Source organism: Anopheles marshallii, chromosome 3, assembly GCF_943734725.1.
Source record: "Anopheles marshallii chromosome 3, idAnoMarsDA_429_01, whole genome shotgun sequence".
Taxonomy (NCBI): domain Eukaryota; kingdom Metazoa; phylum Arthropoda; class Insecta; order Diptera; family Culicidae; genus Anopheles; species Anopheles marshallii.
This window is the reverse complement of record NC_071327.1, coordinates 51,692,249-51,709,527: the sequence shown is the minus strand read 5'-3', so window position 1 is coordinate 51,709,527 and position 17,279 is coordinate 51,692,249.

The window sequence follows — 17,279 nt, the reverse complement described above, 5'->3', positions numbered from 1 at the left end:
TTTATTCCGGTCGATTAAACTTTTCGGCTTTGGGATGCCGGTACACAAGGCTGATGGTGTTGGTGCTTTGCGTGGCAAAAGTGGCACCATTTTGTGAGCGCTAACTGTATGCATCCTATCGGGGACATGATTGGCATATCAATTGCTGCGAATGTATGAAGCTGTCTACGATTTATTAAGGTGCTGTAGTGGTAGAATAAGAAATAGATCCATAAACTATTAAAAAGAGTGAAACATTGCTTAAGTTTTTAGAGAAATTTGTTGTAAACTTTTGTTAGAATAATGATGAACAAGTGAATAAGTTATGATGCGTGCGACTATTTCGGCTAAATAAGCATCACAGACTAGATTTTCTCAAAGATATCTCATCTATTGTAGTTTAATCGACACACGCCGTCAAAACGCCTCCAAGGCACATATCAGACGGCGTGCATTAGCAATTGTCATTCTTTCGTTTTTTTTTTGCTAATTGAATCTCTATCTCACCACGCTACAAACGCGTTGGTCTGCCTCCATTTGAAGAGCTCAATAAAATGCTCATATCCTCGAGCAGGTCACGTGGACACAAAGGGGATGGGCGAGTGTCCGTGGTAGGGTGTCATTGTTTACACCTCGTGACACGTGTCGCTTGTTCAGCGATTTAACTTTCCCTTATCCTTGCCCAACTTTAAATGATTACGGTACATTTAAATAACTGCCACCGTAATAACTTCCCTCCGACACGAGGGTGCGGACTTAGATTTAGAGAACCAAGCGTGTGTAATAGTTTCCGGTAATTCCTTGTCGTGAGGGACGGTATGCAGCATTCAGCCGTCGGGTATATTGCGAGCATACTGCGCGTTCCGTTGGGTCACCGGTCGCATTTGTTTCCACTGACCGCGAGATTTACTATCGATTTAATCCCGTATCTCCCCAGCTCGAAGATGAACGACGGCTGATTATTGGCGAATTATCAGGCAGTGAGTTTTTTTTCGAACGTGCTCGAGATTTCGTCCCATAAACCAACACCGTTCTCAGCATTGTTGTCAGCACCCTCCCGAAGGACCATTTAGTGTCGTTTGTTTGAAGGGATGAATGCAGAGCCGTTGTAAGGGAAGATATGCTACAATAGATGCAATTGTTTCGCAACATTTCCTCGATTGAAGGACCGAAGTTCTCACGAGAATTGGTTACGTCAAGTATGTGTGGTGTGGCATATTTTCGAGTGAACTTGAACAAGTCAAAAGTAGGTGCACTTTTGTGTAACAGAACGTCTGAAACGAACTGAAACGGAATTATTGTAAGGGACGTTTTTCTATAGAGCAAACAAAGCATGCAATCTATATGCCAAAACACTTATGAACATGTTACCTTTTCTGGTCATGTAAATTGTTAGCTAAAAGTAGATTGCAAATAATATTAATGCCCACCTACTTAAGAGCAGACCGTAACGTGTTCATTTGAGGTGTACGCGCCTAAAAGTATGCAATTAATGTAGAAATATCCCATTACCCCACACGAGTGAAACGTCTGCAACCACTCCGATCCAATAACAAACAATTAAAGCTATAACAATAATTTTTCATTAAAAAGTAATCTATTAGGACAATGAGACAAATACCTTCGAAATGGAAATTAAATGAAATAAGTAATAAATGAAATATGTTTTGTCTATACTACTTAAATAATAAATTCACATCCTGGGGATCAAAAATCGTTAAGGAACCGCAACGACGATACAAAAATCGTTGCTTTTTTTCAACATTTAGTATGATTTTTAAACTTCCAGTCGTGAGTGCTAAAGAATGCATACTTTTAGGCGTTGTGGTTGATGCCATAGTCCAGTGATTTGTGAGATGTATGGAAAAAAATCTTGTTCACTTTTTTCGGGTTTAGAAGTATGTTTGTAATTTAAACGAACATATTGGAATTAAAGTACTTTACACCAACAAAAATTTAACTCGAAACTAATGCACACTTCTCTCAATACATACATTTACAAAGTACGCCCGTCAATTAAACAAAAAGCTTTGATATTATTAAAACATTTTCAACTCGGTCATATTCAAAGGCTTTCCCGTTCCGATCCGTCAGCATGTCCCATAAAGGTGACAACACTTTCCCTACAGCGATGACGTCGCTCTCGATCGGAAGAGGAACATGTGTAATGTGTTGTTTAAACCTTAAGCCAAACAAAAACCTCAAACCATCGCCCAACATGCTGGTGAACATGTGGCGCGGTCCCCTCGACATCAGACCTACCAAACATTCGCCTACGACTATCGTACGGGCACCGGATCGTGGTCGGTCTGTTCACTGCGTGCCGAACTGCGAATATCTCGCGGTATCACATTCGCGGGCGTAATATTGTAATTTGATTTCCCATTCGTATCGTTCCGCGCTGCAAATGATGTCACAATTACGTTGCTGATGATGGTGTGGTACCGTCTAGGCAGGAAGGCCGTAGATACGGAATGAGGTGCCTCCGTTACACCCCTTGAGTCCATCGCACTAAGCTACATGGTGCTGAATCAATTCGTCATTTCGTCACTAGCCTTTTCGGAATTGGGGTGGTAAACAGGAATAAAGAACAAACCCATACAGAACAAGCAAAAAAGCAGAAGACTCTTCGAAGGGAGTTTAGGGACACGAACATACACACTGCAGGACAACCATCGAACTGCCCCGGTATAATCGGATTTACTCGGGGACGGATGCGTGTTACATGGTTGGATGAACCGGAACATATAGACAGAACGTGCAAACGGGGTGTAGGAAACACGCAGATAAACTTCACAAATCAGCAGGATGTGGTGTGTTTGATGTTGTGAGCGGGATGTGTGAATGGTCTACGAACAGCGTACGATAGACAAATTTCCCTTTCGTTGTTCCGAACACACCGTCGATGAGGTTTTTGCCAACATCTTTTGTGCTGCCATGTTTTGGCAGATTGAAGCACCTCGATTAAAGTCCTAAGACATTTTTTTTGGTGAACAAACGGATAAGATTGGATAATTTAGTTTATTGTTTGAGTGTCCTGTATATGAAGCATTTTTTGTAAATGTCTACATTTCAATCAATCGTGTTGTATTAGCTTTCAAAAAGACGACACAAACAGCATTTAGTGAGATTGCTCGATAAACGCCTGAAGTTAGGCAATTGGTGTTACAAATTTGAATTTTTATGAACAGGTTGATTCATATGATTTGTTATGGTTATGCTTTTGCGTTATGGTTTTGCATTTATTCAAATTCCTCTTAACTAGAGTCCATCAAATTTACACTTAAAAATTGCAATGACGACTTCCCTGAAATTGGTTACTTTTTCAAGGAAAACATTAATTAAAAATAAAACATCTTTGATATGTTCTGTTCTAATTTTTTTTACTAATTTTCTTATAAAAATGACTGAGCTTTAAAATCCGACTACCTGTGAATGCGCATAATATTTTGCAATAAGTTCCACTTTTTGGAATTAAATATAAGAATACGAAACGAATACGAATTGGGTTTGAGAGTCAGTACAGATACTTGTGCATTTGCCTGACTGAACCTTCCGGTGAATTAGTCCCGGAATGATCAGTCATGCATGAGAACGCGGAAGCTAAAAGCAAGTAAAATCAACATTGAACCAAGCCAGTAGATGACCGGGACGGATGTTGTTTCTATTATTTCGAGCGAAGCAATCGTCCAATTTGATTCAATTTGTCTTAAATCTTTTTGCAGTGCCATCTTTCGTACAAACCCCGGGGAAACTGTGCATTGCCCATCCTCCGGATACTGTTTTCTACTCCTTTTTTTCCGACTCCGACGTTTCTTTTGTTACGCCCGAGATCTCCTGTGGACTAGACCCACGAAACACGCGTAGGATGTGCCATTTATTGTACCGTCGTAGAGTTTATTTGTGCTGGCCCGTGCTCACCGTGCGGAATTCGGCCTCGGAGGTTCTTTTATTTGCCATGTTGCGCAATGAATATTTATAAGGAAATCTGTTTCCCGGAAAACTACAGACCTGCTACGGAACGGCATACTCGGGGGCGGATTGGAAAACAACCAGTAATTTTAGCCGATATTACATTTCAGGATGGATTCTTCGTAGTGCTTGGAGTCTAGTATGGTGTATTGCTTCTAGGAATGTACGAATCGCGAGATGAATCGCTGATTATGCCATATACCGGGGATTGGTAATTTGGTTTCGTTGTACGAGAGATACAAGGCATTATTTTGTAGTGCAACCGAATAAAATGTAAAACTTTCGAATCAAATGATACTTTACTGATCGATCTGATTGCAGGTATAACAGGATGCTGGATACTTCAGCGAGTCAGTGTTGCGGATTTGTTTCTTTGCTGGAACAAATAACGAATGGATTTGATTTTGGTCTTGGGTAGTATTTGAATTATACTTTGGAAAGTACCGAAAGTTGTCAAGCTGGACAAATGGAGGCACGCCAACAAAAGTTGATTAAAGCTTTTACTATTCCTAATTTAATTTTGTTGGAAACCCACATTGGAAATTGTACACAAAACGCCCACATCCGGATCAAAGGACGCAGGGTTTGTCGCAAATATTTCAGCGAGAGTAGCCTTCACGTTCAACACCCATTACTATCGTTACCCCTATGAAGCAACTTGATGCATGCTTCAACCCGATTTCAGAACGATCACCGATTTTCCCTGTTCCCACATATTCAATTCACAAATCTTGTAATTGAATCAATCACAATCGACCGCCACCATCGAATCGGCATGCTGTGTTGTGGCCGAGATCGGCTGATGTTTGTAATTATTGTGACAATTTAATGAGCAGGCGGTTACACTCTCAGGCTACCGCAGTAGGCATGAAAAACCCCGCACATGGCGAGATCGTACCGAACTGATACTTCACGACACCCTTGAACAAAGGTGAACTAAGCAGCAAGAGACCCACACATCCAGTTCCAGACGCAGCCGCATCTGTCCAAAACCTGTAATTTAGGAATCAAAAGGTTAAAATGGCCAATGTTTTCACCCTGGGAGTAAGGGTAAGGCAGGCATTCATAACTTCACTTGTCACAACATTCGCTAATTGTATGGATATTCTAATTTTTGCTGAATTCTTTTGTCCTTTGGGTACCGAAAAGTCGCTTGGAAATTGGGTGCTTGTGTGTCCTTGGCAAAGGGTGCCTTTTGGGAATTGGTGAACCGAAGCATTGGTTGAAAGTTGAAGTTGAGAAACAAAAATGTTGCCATGGCGCGGGATGCTATGATTAGATTAGCGGAATAGATGAGTCATAAATAGTAGAACTGATTGAGGGATTGGAATACCAGAATAGGTAAGAATTGTGTAACAGTTTTTCAAACGTGTAGGGTATAATGAGAACGCCGCATATGAATAATTTACAGTGAATGAAATTGTAAAACAATACTTTAAAGTAAATAATTGCATCTATCACGATTTCTCAGCTGTTGATCAAATGATTTTCAACATAATAAATTATACTTTAATATGAAAAAGAACTATAAAAATGGGGAAATCAATATCTAAAACAAAACAAACTTTAAGAAAGAACATTTTTCTTATTATTACAAAACAACACCTTACTACACCCTTACACTTACACCTTCAACTGTAAATTATGTAACAATAAAAAAATATTGGAATAAGTGTTTTAAATTCTAAGTATGTAAGCTTACGTATATAAATAAATAATAAAAAATAAAACAATTATAGTGATGTGCTAGATTATTAAACAATGTACAGAAAGAGATGTTGAAATATGTTTATAACAAATAGAATAAAAGTAAAACAATAAACAAAACAAAAATCACAGAGAAAAAAATCTAATCTCAATCAAAAGCATCAAACGAAAAATACAAAATTGAAACCAAAATATGAAAGCTCAAAGAGAAAGTTGATCCAAAACAAAACAGAACAATCGCTACAAATAGAAAATAAATAAATAAAACGAACTACGCAGCAAAAAAGCTCCTCCTCGGTGGTATAAATATCGCACGTAGGTGTCGCAAGCGCTTGCAAAATTGAACAGGCAAACCAATTTGAGCACCTCGACAATAGCACTACACAAACAATTCTCGTCGTCGCACGAATTCGCTGTGAGACGAGGGGCGATTGCATTTCATTTCTGCCGACAAACAGCAGTGCGTAAGTGGTAGAAACAAAACAAAACAAAAAACCGTCGTTGCATTTGCATCCACCCGCGGTGCATCGACCGGACAGGAGCAGACGAGGCGAAAGTGATTGGGTGCAAATTGATTGTGTGTGCAATGGCCGACACGTTGGTGATCGTGCGATGGATGCATCGTTACCTGCAGTGCAATCAAACACGCATAATCAAGAGGCGCGTCCGTTACAGAAAGGCCGAAATGGCCACAAAACCCTCTCTCGGGGTGGGATTGTGTGCGTTGGTTGGTTCATGAATTGAATTTCAATAAGGATTGTTGTGTAGTTTTTGAGGGATCTTGACACGTGTTGGGGACAACCAAAGGCTACATGCAGTTGCGTTTGAAGTGACAATTCGTAGCAGTAGAGGCAGGACATATGTACAAAAATCAAGATATCCATATTTAGCATGTTTCGATATCGATGGTGCATTGATTAAAATTCTATTTCAGAATGCAATAAGAACGAACTTGATTAGATATGTTGATCCATTAATTCCTCTGTAGCTGTGTGATACATTATTCAAGTGATGAATAGGACATGAAGGAATTTTTCATACCGATCAAGACATATTTTCAATTGTAAAATAAATTTGTTTACCAAACCTATTTTGATGTAGATAAATGTTCAAATAATGTTAATAACTATCAGTTATTTATTCTGTCGAAATTATTTATTCTGTTTAAGAATATTCCTTTTCTGAACAATAGATCCTTTATAGTAACAATAAGCAACTTAATGAAATTAAAAAATATAAATAAACAACTATTCTTGTGTTATACTTGCTAAAATATGGAATAATTACAAAGAGTCCCCGACATGAGCTTTCATAGCAAACCGCTGTTATTCGGGAAAAAGCGTAAGTTGTATCAGGGAGTAAAACCGTTTATACTTCAATGCTACGTAGTTGATTGCCTTTCTCTGCATTAAATATTTTCAGGAAATCAGACGAGTTTTCGAAAAAAAACTAACATAAATAAAAAAACAAATCTTGTATATGACCATGGATTTTCGTGTAGAATGGACAATTGAAAGATATTTTCGATCAATTGTTTACCTTTTTATTAGATTTTGTGCTATAAACTCCGCGTACAAGAGATACCGGTTTCATTACTGGATAAAACTACAAAATAAAACACAATCAGGAGACTCGTTCACTTTTTCTATGAATTAAAAATTGATAAAAGTCATCCATGATAAACATGATTAACATGAAAGTGTAACTCAACCTTCATTTATTTTCAACAAATACTCTATCCAATAAAAAGAGGATCGTTGCATCGTTATTGCAGTTTGCTTATCAACATTAAAATATTCTGCGTACATTTATGAATTGATTGTTGACAAATCTGAAAGTAAAGGACGGTAAATTAAGTAGGCGAAATATAAGCAATAAAATAAAACAGTAAAAGAAGCTAGCATAAATTTGATCTCGAACGACCGCCTTTTCATTGTCATTGCACACGAAATTGTTGGCTTAGCTAAGGCATCGGACGTGTTCGCTTAGCTTCGTAAAAATATCTCCAACTTAGGTTGGTTGCTTCCTCATCTTCAACCACCATCCTCCGACCCCACCAGGACAGCCGCACATTGATAGGTGTGAAGAAACACACTGTGTAGGTAGCATCCATTCGAGAATGGTCCGGGTGACGGTTGAAGGGCGACTCGCAGCTTCGGTAATGAACATATATCTTTCGTCAGTTCCATTTTGCGTACAGGAATTGTGCTTCACCGGTGGTACCCATCGTCATCAGCAGCACCGTAACCGATAGGTTGGGTTGTCGCGAGTGCATGGCATGAGCGGGAGCTACAAATAGTGGAAGTAATGGCCACTGGAGTTGCAAATTCTTCACCACGTGGGTAGGTATGGCTGAAGGACGACCGTGAGTCGTATGTAATAACCGATCAAAAGGGTTGTAACATATGTACACACATAAAATCACATGTTTACAGGTTGATTTACCGATTATTATTATTATTTAAAGCCGCTCCTGCCTATGGGATGCAAGGTATGGTGTTGGCATATGGCTGTTGATGGTGAGCAGCGGATCGTGAAGGGATGGACGTTGGTGCCGATCTTCAACGATCTTCACCTCCGCGTTCGTTTTATGGTTTATAATGGCAACTCTTTGGAGAACGCAAAAGTAAGGCAAAAAAGTTTGCAGTTTGCATCAAAAGTTGTTAAATTCAGGTAAAACCTAAAGAGACTGAACATATTTTGTAACATGCACGCAAAACTATGAACTTTGATGGTATGAACATTTCAAATCCAACTTCCATGCGATTCCATAAAATCCATGGCAACGTGTGGCACGTGTACTGCAAACCGAGCACCATACAACTGTTTTAGCACAAGAAATGCAACACCAACGCAAGCCAAAGCGGAATGGAAATTATTGCACAATGTGTTCCCTTGCGCACGGTGTTTACCGGTTGGAGTCGTGTGGCGAGAAGAAGCCATCGGAAAGGCTTTAATGGCCACCGATCGTAATGGCCGGGGCTCAAGAAGGGGTTAGAAGGTGAGCAAATTCGCTTTCTGGCACCCATTCGCATCTGTTCACGCTCGTGCGAGATTATCATCGCCTGCGCATTTGCTACACCTTGCTCCAACCTGGTGCACACGAAGGTCCTTTGATGCTTCCACACGGGTATGATTTTTGCTGCATCGCCCGCTCAGCCATTCCGATGATGACCACACTGCGGATGCGCGCGCGGACGGACACACAATGCAAATATGGGGAAATTTATGATTGTTATTTATTAATAAACATAATTTACGATTTTCATTGCGTTGTGCGTACGCGGTTTTGTTTGTGTGGGATCTGAAATATGTGTGTGCAATGTTCGGAGTGCGCTTTTGGGCTGGGTATAGCCCCAACTACCAGCCGCGAAAAGTGCGCAGCACGGACATAAGAATCTAAGAATCTTTCTTATCTTAATTCACTTTTTTTAATACTAAAAATCTGAGTCAAATTGTTGTAGTGTTTTAGTCGAATAATCTTCTTACGGATCCGCTGCAAAAGGTGGGGCCTGTAGGATGTGCGCCAAAAGGTATGCAAAGTAAATAACTTTGAATTCGCAATTTCATCCAACAACGATATGTAAGAGACTTACAGTCTTATAAACTAACCTACAATAAAAAAATGTGAAAACTTTACAACAAAACGTTTATTGCATACTTTTAGGCGTAACGCACTCCAGATCTTCAATGCACAGAATTAGTGTTGAGGACATTCTCCTACCAAACAGGAAACGCTATTGATTGTCCCACAAATAGTTTTTATATGACAAAAGAAGAAAATGGCTAAATTATTTATATTTTTAAGCGAAAGTTGTTACCAAAACATTAAAATGCTTTAAAAGCTTCTAATTCGACCTGAAAGGACACAAGCCCCATCTTGGACGATCAGGACAGGAATTTGCCCAAGACTACCGGTTAGAAAACGATTGGAACGTTTCGTCACAGAACCGAATGCACTGAAATTGATGATTTACGAACCATTGAGTGCGGGACGCTTGGATGCAATCGGCATTCGGTGCATTTGGCTTCACTTTGCTCTCCACAGTGGATAGACTACACAAACGACAAATCCGCGCATCGTTCCGCTTCGGGAGTTATCCATTTTGCATGGTCAATAAATTAGGGAGGCATCTTTTTGCGGAATAGCAACCACCAAATAAAAAAAAACGGACTCCCCAAGACCGATCGGCTCCTCCGAGTGTGACTGCGAATTGGCGGAAAGGGCCTTTAAACCCCACACAAGCAATAAGACCCGACTGTACCGACTGCACTGTTAAGTCAAGTTGGACAACAAATCGTCCTAAAGCCGGTCATAATTCGTGCGCTTTGTGCAGTAGGAAGTTGAAAGACGGAGACTTTGAAGCGCGCTTCCTTCGCGGAGTTCGTTGGGAGAAATATCTTCCTGGGAAGAAGGTGAGTTCGGGTGGGACGAAAGATACCTGATGCAGACGAGTGAATGTATCGTTCACTGGTTAGCATTCAGGCAGGATTAACTGGTAAGGACTGACTTCCGTTGGTGGGTTTCTTTTATGTGTGCGATTGTACCACAGTTTCATTTTGTTTTCTTGTTTTGTTTTTGAAGTGGAAGAATGATATTCAAATATGGTTAAGATTTGAAGAACGTATGTAGCAAGGAATGTAGTTTAAATCCTGCAGCTAGTAAGGACATTGAAAGAACCGATTAAAGAGCATAAGAATAGAAGCGAAATATTCAATGGGACATATTGTCGATTGATCTAAACAGGATGTACGATTGTTTAGCTGAGGAGATGCAGTGAGAATACTGAGTCCTTCAGAGTTGCTTCTGTTGAGATGCTTTAGCAGGAAAGAGTTATGGTGATTCAAAAAGGGCTGTTATCATTGTTACAGTTTAACATTTCGTTGTGACTGCTCGATATTCTTTAAGCGTGTTTCAGTAGGTAATCTCAGAATTTTTTTTTGTTGAACTTATACAAAACCTAATAATGATACTAAAAACTCTATTTTACTATATCATTCGTTCGCATGCAAATGATTTAGAAAAGGATAAAAAAAGTTTAATGTTTCATTGTCAATACTATCGCTATTTGAAAAAAAAATGCATAAAAGAAAATAATTCATTTATATTTCCATAATATTGAATTTATTGTTTGTACTAAAGAGTGTGAATGTACTCATAATGTTATAAAACGATACAATAATAGAAATAGAAATTATTCAAGAAATTATTATCAAATATTAGTTATCGTACACAAGTCTTCGACACTATCAACCGCAATAGATGCTAAAGAAAAACAACGTGTTATTTTTATCACATTCGGGGTTCGCTAACTTCATCGAAAAGTATGTGATGAACAACACATAAAATTGAAGTTCATAAATTCATGGCATTAGTTAAAAATTGAATTGAATAAATATTTGTTAAATTGAAATTTATCCCTGTTGAATAAAAAAAACTAATACAATATAAATTTGTATAATTGAAAAAAACCCTCCAAAGACGTGGGCAGATTGTTTAAAAAACGTACGACATAAACGTACAATTAAACATAAAAAGTGTAACAATTTTTGTTACGAACTATAATACTTATGGAAGTTTAAGTATTTTCTAATTTATACTGAGCAGCTTGTTCTATTGATAGAGATCCTAACAAGCAAAAATGCAAAAATTAAAATTTTAAGTGCACAGGGCGGCATCAATATATGGATGACGCGGGCTCCTGCAATCATCCCGAGTCACCTAGAGTCATTTGGATAACGTGGTACGGAACGTGTAAATAATGAAGATGATTAGTCAGAATAATTTTAACTGATATTACTCAGGATTGCTGTAACCCAGGACGGAAGCTTTAAACATATTTTTAAATACATTTATTAATTTTGATACAATTATATGTTTTTTAAATTAATTAATCAATAAGATTTTATTTATAATGTGTAATTTAGCATTATATTATTGTAATATTTAATAATTTAAGCTTATCAGATTATTAGTGAAATAAAGTAGTATCATTAAAGAAGAATCATTAAAATAGATTATTAAATAAAAATAAACTGCATTTAAAAAACCTGCACAACTTTCCTAAAATCCTAATAAACTCAAATAGTATCCTTCATCAATAATTGTTTGAATAAAAAAATAAAAAAGCACAATGTGGATCACTTGGGCGATTATTACCACAGCTTGGTGATTATTACTGGCGTGCAATTAAATATATCGCCATTCCCGTTGACCACCAACGCGATCCAACCTCATTTGTGTAATAAACGACATTGATTGCACTTCCTTTTTCCAATGGTGCTAATCGATTGTTGGTTTCGTTGTCAAAATTATAAATCTACACCTTACGAAAGCGGTATATACGAAACATTCCCACGATCACCTTGCTGGAGAGCTTTTCGCCACCACCGCATGGGTGTTCCACCAACGCAAACACCGTTAGCTTTTAGTGATTAGCGATGAGTTATGTTCAACACGAAGCAAACTTGTAACATTTCCCAAAATGTCATTCACCGTTGTTTATCGGGTGGAAAGTATCTCCCTGGTGCTGGTATCAGCATCCGGTCCGATCGGTTGACATCCATCATCAGAAGACCACCATTCCAGCGGAATTGTTCCGCGTTGAACGCCGATCCATTTCAGTCACGTCGTAACATTTTCATTGCGATTGATTATAATATTTGATTCACGTTTACTACCAGCGTCGAGCGACCGTCAGCGACGAGCCGAGCGTTAAAGATAATAAAAGCACATGAATGATCCATCCTGTCCCGTGTGCCGAGAGGTGAAAATTGTCGATCGTACGATTTGGTACGGATTTTTCAATCTAAATCAATCCACCACGACCATATCCACGGTGATTCGGGGTGGGTGGATGTTCGAGAATTGACGGGTTTGTCGCGAACGAAGGGAAACACATTTCATATTCAGTACATTTTATGAGAGCTCGGCAGGAATTCACTCTACGATTATAAATTAGCGCCATTAATGTCTGCAGCAAATCAAAAAACCAAACATTAGCAGAATAGAGCGAGAACCGTATGTGGCCGGGGTGCAAAAAGAAGTGAAACAAATAGAAAATGGACACGAATAGTAGTAGAAGAAGTGGAGAAAAAGGAAGATGTTTCGACAAATGACCAAGGAGAATAAAATAAACATGAAATAAAACGAATGGAAGGAAACGCTTTATGAGATGTATAAAATAACAGTGAACAACAGAAGGTATTAATTGACGACGAGCAGGACTATAGACTATGATAGAAAAAGTTAATACGAGTAGAATGGAAATAGAAAACAGCACCAAAGTCGTAAGGAACGTGTATTATAGCTTGTCCCATAACCTGGAGCGATATCTTTATTACTTGCTGCTCGGTAACATAACCGTAAATGTTTCTGCTGCTGGCCCAAATGGCCACACCTGCAACGAGCAGCGATTTGAGGATGATCATCATTCCCGTCATTTCAGTTTAATGTCCCGAATATACCTAGACGTGGTCAACGATTTTAAATGTGTCCGTCTGGAAGCTTTTTTTGTTGCTGTTCCACGGCAGCAGGAACAGAACTAGTCAGTGGACTATCGGTTTTGTTTTATTCGACACCTTCGACATAAAACAAGCACCACCCTGCTGAAGGTGGCGTCAAATGGCCATCAACAGACCTGAACCCTTTTGTCGTGGTTCGGTTTTGGACAGATTGTTCAATGTAGCGTGCCATCCGCAGGACTCGGGTGAAGCGCAGCACTTTACTTGTTTTAATAGATATTTACGCTCATGGTCATCGAAGAAGCGCGGTTTAAAAGCTTCATTGTCGCTTTCGGGAGCCAGTAGGCGACAGGTTCCCTAGACTGCACGTGAGTCTGAGCAGAACCGTGGGATACGCTCGAATTGCCTTGGGAAAAATGAAGGGAATTTGTAGGGTTTCCCCCCAGGCTTTTATGACATCCTTGACGTCTTGACTGTTTGGGGGCATACTGCTGCTATCGCGTGTTGTGATCGAACACGCAATAAACAAGATGTTAGAATGATGTTTAGAAGTCGCTGTTTGATTTTAACATCGATGGAACCATGATTTATGGTAATCGAAGGTTGATGCATACGAGTTATACTGGCGTAGTATTGATAAATTAAAACGTGGTGGTTGAAAGTTGCGCAGATGACATTTCATGATGATTGTTTTTTTCCAAAAAATCAAGTGTTTATATGTTTATAATGAGCTCATAGAAAGATTAAAAGAAATTGAAAAGGGAAAGATACTGTGAGTAATGTTTTAAATATTTATTTCCATTCGATATTCCTTTTGAAATAAAATAGTATTATATAATATAGTATTATATAAAAAAGTATTATAATCTGTTGTTAAAACTTTGTATCTTTCAGAACATTTTCTTATACCTTAATGTACCATAGTGTTTGAAGCTGATGGAATGAATAATTCGTGTTCTAAAGTAGGATGTTCGTGAGAATAACACAATCTGTGCTCGATTTCGAATAATAAACTAAGCTAACAAACTTCAAATAATCGCAAATGGATGATATCAGCGATACAAACGTTCGTAGAATGTGTGATGAATTAGGCAAACATAAGGAAAACCTAATTGTCGAATACTTTTTGGAACGCTAACAAAATAAGTTATTGGAAAATAATTTCTTTAACACTGATTACTATCACGATAGACACACTCACTTTTTTAATGCTTAATAAGACGTTTTTCCGCTCTTTTGGGCAAAGCTCCACTGTAGAGGAATTGAATTAAACAACAACCCTTGGGCGACACTGTCCTTACACATTGATGAAGTTGCCTTTGTAACGCAATAATCATATAAAGAACACCTATCGAGTCCCCGCAACGGGGCAGAGTGATTTTCGTTGAATCCCAAGTAGGTATAGTAAATATGACTAATTACATACGCCCAAAAACGTGCCCTACTGACACGTGCCGAACGGGAGCGTAAGGAATCGGGGTGTAGCGAAAATAGAATGGATCAATCAAAATAGCAAATTATAAGTTGATCAAATAGTGTTTTGATTTTGGAGGGAAAACACATCATTGAGGAGTTGTTTTATTGTTCCTCCTTACAAGACAGAGCATCTTAAATCTTTTGTAAAATCAAACCCCCAAACATCAAGGCCAATATTGGTTACAATCGCTAACGTGAACACACCAAAGATTCCGAAACATTTGCATAAGTTTCGTTTGATGATAAAGTTAACATGAAAACTTTGAGATGGAATCAGATGGCTTCACTACTTCTGTCGTTCTCCAGTGTATTAAAGTTCTTTAAATATGATAAAAAGATTTGAAGCACTTTTCCCATCTTTCGGAAGCCAAACCAACGATCATTATGTATTCGCAAAAAGGTAATTGAATTGAATTTTATGCCAACTTTCGTCTACAGCTTCCATTTCGAGTACGTAGACCTGGGGGATATTCTCAGAACTGGAGTAGACAGCAACAAAAAGAAAAATCCTTACAAACTTTTGCAAATCCGAAACGGAAGTGAGGCTGGCTGATGACGAAGGTACTGCCCGGAAGCAGGAAGCGGCCAAGCGAGGTAGCAACCATCGGCAAACAAATGATGTCCTGCGAACTGCAAAAGGAGAACGAAAGTGTCGTGAATTTTGGTGTTCGCATGCTGGTGTACATAATACGAAAGAGGAGTTGTGTTTAAACACGCAACTCCTCTCTGTCTATCTTCCAATCTCGAAGGACATTCGAAGGATGTTTGCGCGCTGCGATGCGGTGAGTGCTGAGGAAAATGCGATGAGCGCCGTGAGCGCTTGGCGGATGGCGGAAGCATATAAACGAATAGGCGATAAATTGGGCGTGGTAGTTGGGAGTACATAAACCACTATCGCTCTCACCAGCCGTGTTTGAGTCATTTTGAGGTTTTAATCGAGGGCTAAACGCTAAGTTTCTTGGGGATTTCTATTTAACTGGCTGGATTCGATCACTTTTGAGCGTTTATAGCGTCCTGGGATACCGGTTTTACACTTTTTGGTCCGTTTCACGTGTCTGAGAACCTATTCGTTTAGTCATGTTACTTTTTTGATCACGATCACTACTCGAGGAAGATTATTGCTGGCTTAGAAAGCAATATAATTTTATTTCTTTTATATTGATTACTTAGTACATTTTTTAATCGAATCGAAAAACGTGGAATTAATTCTAATAAAAATTGTGTAATATGGAAATAAAATCGTTCATTGCTACAGTCAAATTGTTTGAATTATGGTGTTAATTTAAAGAACTCGACGCGTTAAAAAAGAATTACAAAACTGATTCTCTAACTACATTTACTAAGTTATACTTCATATCGAAAATAGATGAATGATTCAGGGCTGAAGGATGTATCTGACATATGTTTACAGATAATTATGCTTCTCAGTGACCTAGTGGACGGGTCAATAGCTTATATATTGTAATTATTTATAGCATTTTTGGCTATCTAGCAACATAATAAAACAACTGTCAAAAATGATATCTGGTGACATGACAGCTGTCAGATCAGTGGTTAGTAAAGTTGTCACACTCGAAGAGTGACGTTTAGTAAACGAATATGCACAGTATCGCAATGTAAGTGTACAAAAACACGCTGTAATTCAATCCGTGAAGCAACCGATAGACAGCGCATACAGAAGTAAACAGTGAAAAACTTGAAACTACGCCTTCTTTTCATTTCTGTTCATCGCTCACCACCCTTTATATACTTTCCTCTCATGCGCTCACAGCGCTCTCGGAGCAATTTCAGCAAACTCTCACAGCATCCTTTTCGGTTGGCAGAATGCAACAAAATGATGGCAAACGTAAAACGGTACGCGTGCGCTTTATGAATGGATGGCGCAGCACATGCGGCTGACGTGTTGTGCGAGTTTGGGGGCCTTTTTTGTGACCGTTTGCTGTTTGAGTTTACGTGCGAAGCCTTCCCCGGGGATGGTTTGTGATCGCGGAAAGATTGCCGCGGTTTAGACGTTCGCTCGCGGGTACGATCACGCGCGATCGCGAGCAAGAGAAAAAACATAGAGAGATAAAGATCAACCATCGGTTTGTGGGGTGGGAAAGCAGCCCCATCGATGGGCGGTAGACGAGGAGTACCAGCATGTTGGATGCGAAAAAACGAGATGTCGATATGGACGGCCCCGACAGGTTCGGGGAGTTCGTTCGGTAGACGAGTAGAAGGCTGCGACTAGTGTTAACTCGAGTGTCGATGAGATTGGATCTGTAAAGCTGGCCGTGTACCGTGGTTTCGGGACGACGACGGGTGGTACAAAAAACGTGTTTTTGGTGAAATGTTTGCGAGCGAAATACAACCCAACGGAACCGGTGGTTTGGCACAAGAGTACTAAGCGAGTGTTTTGTAGCTTTGAAAAGATTGACCGGTGTGTTTGATTCGATAGTAACGTAAGCATAAAGTGTATATTGTGGGTGCATTAGAAATAAGAAAATCCCATCACGGGACATTTTGTCGGTATTGAAGTTTCCAACTCCAGAACTTCAAGTGTCGCACAGTTGGCCTACGCACACATCTCGGAGCGCCTTGGTTACCGGCAGGTTCATTCTGTCAGCTGACACGCCAGACAGACAGCCGGACGACCAAACGACATTCGAGCGCATGAAAAAGGGAGAATAACAACAGCAAAA